At 38.5% G+C, this 6,000-nt stretch overlaps 1 protein-coding gene across 2 annotated transcripts in view; it reads left to right on the top strand.

Annotated features, from left to right (window-relative positions):
• The first annotated feature begins 3,153 nt into the window (after positions 1-3,153).
• The window catches only part of sstr2a (somatostatin receptor 2a), a 46,005-nt gene continuing 43,158 nt past the window's right edge, over positions 3,154-6,000 (top strand). Inside the window, exon 1 of one of the 2 annotated variants that reach the window (XM_020939705.2) lies at positions 3,154-3,676. The gene's annotated coding sequence lies outside the window, so the exon portion shown is untranslated. Of the gene's footprint in view, positions 3,681-6,000 lie in introns of both variants that reach the window. The other variant, XM_020939706.2, reaches the window with a different exon arrangement.

Below are 6,000 nucleotides of genomic sequence, written 5' to 3'. Positions count from 1 at the left end.
TGTATTGCATTGTTTTATTGGAAATACGTGTTGCATGGATGTTGCATTTGTTTATAATCTGCCTTGAGGCTCTGGAGGCAGGGTTAATTCTCAAAATATTTGTGAGGTCACAAACTCATAAGAATCCATCTGGTCAGGTACCTGCTGGTTACTGGTCCAGATCAGTCACAGGCAGCTTTGTGGTGTGAGCAAAACCAAAAGTGTAGTGTCCAAATCAACTAAAAAAACAATTCTTCAACTTATTTTAGCAGAAATACAGACTAGTTAGTTTGTAAATAATGTGCAGAGGGAAGCACTTTGTGTATTTGTGGACAGGAAAGGTGTCTGTAACCTGGCTCACAGCAGATTGATCTGTGTGTCACTCTGCATTGAGTTCTGCACATTATCAGTCTGAAACAGCTCTCAAAGAAAGAGATCAGAAAATGCAGAATGTAATGACGACTATTTGAATCTAATTGGTCGAAGCATCACAACAGCAGAACAAGCTGAAAAATCTAACTTTTGTTACATTCAGCTGAGAGAAAAGCACAACCATCTTCCCTGTCCACAAATGTACAAAGCACTTCCGTTGTGGATGTTTTCCCAAACATAGTCTGTTGTGACATTAAAATAGGCTGAGGTCGTTGTGCTTTGTCCTGAGAGCCATTGCAGACTGATAATGGTACTTCATTTTTGAGTGCTACACATAGGGTGAATCTGGTGTGAACACCAGGTTACAAAGTAAGGTAGACAAAAACTAGGACAAAATATTTTTTAGTCCACAAAATAGCACTGATACAGGCCTCTTTTTACATATTTGCACAGAGGAGGAACAGGGGACTATAGGGAGATACTTTGGGGACTGGCTTCAGGGCATTTTCCAGTTAGACCAAGATCCTTTTAGTTCATGTACAACACTGATTTTGTGAGACATATTTTTCTTCAGACTCATACTTTGACAAACTTGTTTGATCCACAAGAGAAATTATATGGATATGACAAATATCCATTGCTCCAAAAAAAATTTAAGGAACACAAAACGCATCAGATCTCAATGTGAATATATACAAATATGGACAGAGCAATGTCTTAGGAACAAAAGGATGCCATCGCTTCTAATGAAAATACAGTGTGCAGAGGGTTTCATTTTATAGACATCCAGGAAATCTAAGTGAAATAATGATGTGGCAGGTTAATCCATTTTACCAAAATTTTATTTCTCAAAATGCTTCTCAGTGTCTTGTGTGGCCCCCACGTGCTTATGTGCATGTTTGACAAGGTAATGGCATGTTCCTAATGAGACGACAGATGGTGTCATGTGGGATGTCCTCCCAGATCTGTGTAAGAGTATCACTGAGCTCCTGTAGAGTTTGAGGAGCAAGCATAATGTTCCAGAGGTGATCTACTGGGTAACAATCTCTTCATCATTCAGACTCTTGCCACATGAGGCCGGGCATTGTCGTGCATCAGGAGGAAGCCAGAACCTACTGCACCAGCGTAGGATCTGACAGTGGGTTCAAGGATTTCATTCCAATACCTAATGTCAGTCAGACTGCTGTTTTCTGACCGATAGAGGTCTGTGTATCCTTCATGGATCTGCCTCCCCAGACCATTACTGACTCACCACCAATCCGCTTATGCTGAACCATGTTGCAGGCAGCAGAGCATTCTCCTTTTCTTCTCCAGACTCTTTCACAGTTATCACAGGTGCTCAAGGTGAACCTACTCTCTGTGAGAAAAACACGGCACCAATGGTGAAGTGGCCAATTCTGGTCTGGTGAAGTCTGTTCCTGATTGTTTGGGCAGAGACATTCACACCAGTGAGCTGGCTGGAGGTCATTTTGTAGGGCAAATGCACTGCTCAGTTTGTTCCTCCTTGCACAAAGGAGTAGAAATTGGTCTTGCTGATGGGTTGAGGACCTTCTGCTGCTCTGTCCAGCTCTCCTACAGTAACTGCCTGTCTCCTGAAAGCCCCTCAATGTTCTGGAGATTGTTCTGTGCAATTTCGGCAGGGTTAAGGAATGGCCTCATACTCCCAGTAATGATAATCACTCTAGGCAATGCAGAACTAGTGGAAAAACAGCCAAAAAAAAGACCAAGAGGGAGAAACTTGAAAAGACCTCCACATGCAACTCCAGTCTTGTTTTAGGGGCTTTCTCATTGTTGCCACTCTAGTGACTTGTTGTTCATTTCCAGTAAAAGAGGTGGCATCCATCAAAGTGTTCCTTTAATTATTTTGAGCAGTGTATAATAAATTATCACAGACATTTACAAATCACAGTGGTCAAAATACCAAACATGCAGCTAAGAAACTTCAACCAAAGCAACAATTTTTAAGTACTATAGTACTATGTACTATGGAGCTAAATATGTAGTGCTTACTGATGTTGTGTGCTTGGGCAAGACATTTCACCAAGAGCTAGAAGGGCATGTAGCATGCATCCTGTCAAACCATTATGCAAATGATTTAATAAAAAAATCACAAATTAAAGGCCCAATTACACAATTTTCTGATTTATGTTATAATGTTGTTTCCTCATCACAAACAGACCTGGAGTTGTGTTTTGTTTCATTCACACATGTTTAACACACAAATCGTGCACATTTATAGGCTGAGAAAACACTCTGTTCCACCTTGTGATGTCATGTTCTTATACAAGTGCTCCACTGTGTTTATAAACTCCATCCACATTCATTAGAATCATTTGGATGATTTCAGCCTTGTGCCACTGAACCGTAAGTAAAAGGTAACTGTTAACTTGAAAACTACCACTCCATGACATCACAAGTTGGAACAGACCATAAACCAGAGTTACTCAAACTGTTTTTGAGGAGATAACAAATTAAAACATGGATTTAAGATCAAAACCAAAGATAGCTTTTTGGACAGTGTTTAGCCTACAATGGATATACTTAACTTTAACTTTCTTGCCTGTTATTGTTTACAGTCAATTTGATTTATTGCATGTTAATAAATCTGACATCTACAAATTATTTTTATGCAATTTTTGTATAAACGTCTCCTCCTTCTTGTCTCCACTATCGCTTAAGGCATAAATTGAGTTTTGGGAGCACTTTGGTCATAGCTTTTACGCAATCTGCAGGAAAAAAAAAATAAAAAAATCATAGGAGCCTGTCGAGCGCGAAGTCCGGGGCCAGTTCAGAGAGGCGCGTTACGGTCTGATGCCACTCCGCTGGTGTGGTGTCCCGCTGATCGTTCTGTCACCGATACGTAACTCATGCGTGACTCAAAAGTGTGGATGTGCCGAAGAACACCGACGCAGCACGTATATGGTGACGTACGAGCTCTCTCTCCCTCTCTCTCTCTTTTTCTCTCTCTCTATCCCTCTATCCCTCTCTTCCTCTCCTCTATTGCCGCTTCAGTGCCAAAACGTCCCTGTTCCCACTCGCGCGCACTCTCCAACACCACGCGCTCGCTCCTCTCCAAAAAAGCCCACTCGGATTTACGCGCGGATGCTTCGTTAAAAAAAAAAAAAAAAAAAAAAAAAAAAAAACGCTCAGAGAAACTCGCTTGTCGTGAAGGTGAAGGGGAGAAGGGGAGCGCGCGACTTCTGGCAAACGTCCGTGCGTAAAGGTCGGCGCATCGGAGCAGGTGCATAGATGGAGAGGTTCGTGTGCCATTGAAGGAGGACACGCAGCGATGGATCTGACGCACGGATGAAGCGCGGCGGTTGAAGTAAGTGCGTAAAAATGTATGTTTCGGTTTGGGAGCTATAAATATGATGAGGGGAATGTTATGTTGAGCAAATTTAGCTTTTAGATAACGATTTGTGGAGGTTTCACGCGTGCCAGATTGTCCGTGGATTCGCACCATTCTCACAAGGCTTGGCACGAACTTTTTGCGCACTGATTATTGAGCCTAAATAACTATAACCACGCATTTTATATTTAAAGATACAATATATAGCCTAAAATTACTTACTTCACTTCACTGTAATTGGGAAAAACAGAAAAAAAAAAAAAAAAGAAAGATAAAATTGACGTTATTTGGCAACAACTCTGAATGACCTATAACGACTTTGCACATTAAACTAATTAGAAATTTTTAATTTTTATTTTTTAAATGATTGGTAATGTGTTTTGATTGTGTATTTTGAATATTTATTTTTTTTTTTAGTTTTTTTTTTTTTTTTTTTTTTCCTTCAACAATGTTCTTTCAGACTGGTTATACTCATCAATCCCCGCCACTGTCACGTATTTTAAACAATATTTTACGTAACATATAGGCCTATTTTTATTTAGCTATTTAAAAAAAAAAAAAATTTACGTTAATTTGAACCAACACGTCAACATTCGCGTTAAAACAGAAGCAGTACTTAACTAGTTTTTGGGTTTAACGCATAAAAACGCGCGTATTAGTGAATGATTTCCCCGTATGGATCAGAGTCCAGTGACAGAAGACGTGATTTGTACCTTTGCACTAAATGTCACCTGCTTATGTCATTGCCCTAAAAAGGAGATAGGCTATTCTCAATACTAGGGAATGGACTCGATACCGATTCCAATACCACAATCTTTAAATTAAATCTGTACTTTTTTTTGTTATATTCACATTTGGTCTTGCATCTGTGTAATCCCTCAGTGGTCCAGGTAGGTTCCATAGTGGTCAGTGAGCATATACTAGTCTATGTGCTCTTATACTTGTTCTGATACAGCTCAAGATCATTCAAAAGGCTCTTTTCTGTCCTGTGAATGTGACTTTTTTAGTATCAATACCAGCTCAAATGAGTCTAGTTTCAATCCTAGTTCTCATATTGATTAGTAAGTCTGTTTGATTTTCCAGATTTTCAATAAGTTGTAATGGAGAAGTGTACACCTAATCTTCTGTCAGTAAAAGTATGTGGTTTGGAGCAAAATTCAGACTATTTTGTGTTAAATTGCAATTATTAAAAGTCTGTATTGTTAATGTTCAGGGAAAAAAAGAGGGTCAGCTGCCTGTTTATCTCCATGGAGATGTGATTGCTTTGGAGTGTTTCGTAGTATGACATTAAACATATTTACTTCTATGGAGACAAGGTGATGCCAACCAGGCTAAGTTACAGCTCAAATCTGTGGAGCAGCAACCTCACTCACTCTAAAAATACATGATTTTGAAGGTATTTTTGAGCTATAAAAAGATAAATACAAGACAGATACTTTTAAAGGGCCCATATTACTATATTTTTGAACGGATCTATGTTATAATGTTGTTTCCTCATCACAAACATAAGTCTCATTCCCGTTTAACACACTAACCTTGCAAATATGGCTCTTCTTTCAAATGAAAAACACCCTGTTATACCTTGTGATGTCATGTGGTGATATAGAATGTGCTCCAGTGTGTTTTTAAACTCCATAGACCTTCACTAGAATCATTTGGATCAATTTCAGCTCTGGAATTGCCAATCTCTACTGACGTAAAGGTAAAAGGTAGCTATTGACTTGGAAACTGCCACTTCATGACATCAGAATGTGGAATAGAACATTTTGAGCTTTAGAGATGTAAACAGACTAATAACAGGTTACTCAAACATGTGTGATTGAAACAAAACACAACTCCAGGTATATTTTTAATGAAGTAACATTATAACATGGCTTAAAACTCACTCCAGTCATTTTTTTTGTAATATGGGAGCTTTAATATCAAACAACAGAACATTCCCATTTATTTATTTGTATTCATTCATTCAGAGTTCATTTCCGAGTGTTTCATAATGTCTTGTAATGCAAATAGAGTGGGTGCATGTTTATTCAGTGGGTGAACTTTGGTGTCTTGTTCCTAGCAGGTACTGATGTCAATGATGTGATAAAGACAAAGGTATTTTTGAAAATTATTGTTGTATATGGTATCGGCTACTAATTATTGTAAGAATGAAAAAGTAATAATTAAATTGAACAATGAATACAGAACAAACAGTAGTCTATAATAAAATGGTGGGTCTGGAACTTCTCTTATTTAAACCTACACCCTGATTTTTACTGTCTTAAAAATGTGAAAAACAGAAGTAGTTTATTTTAAAT

The sequence above is a fragment of the Boleophthalmus pectinirostris genome, unplaced genomic scaffold (genome assembly GCF_026225935.1).
Source record: "Boleophthalmus pectinirostris isolate CB_2022bp ecotype Guang Dong unplaced genomic scaffold, ASM2622593v1 HiC_scaffold_14, whole genome shotgun sequence".
Lineage (NCBI taxonomy): Eukaryota > Metazoa > Chordata > Actinopteri > Gobiiformes > Gobiidae > Boleophthalmus > Boleophthalmus pectinirostris.
This window is presented reverse-complemented; position numbering and strand designations above follow the sequence as displayed.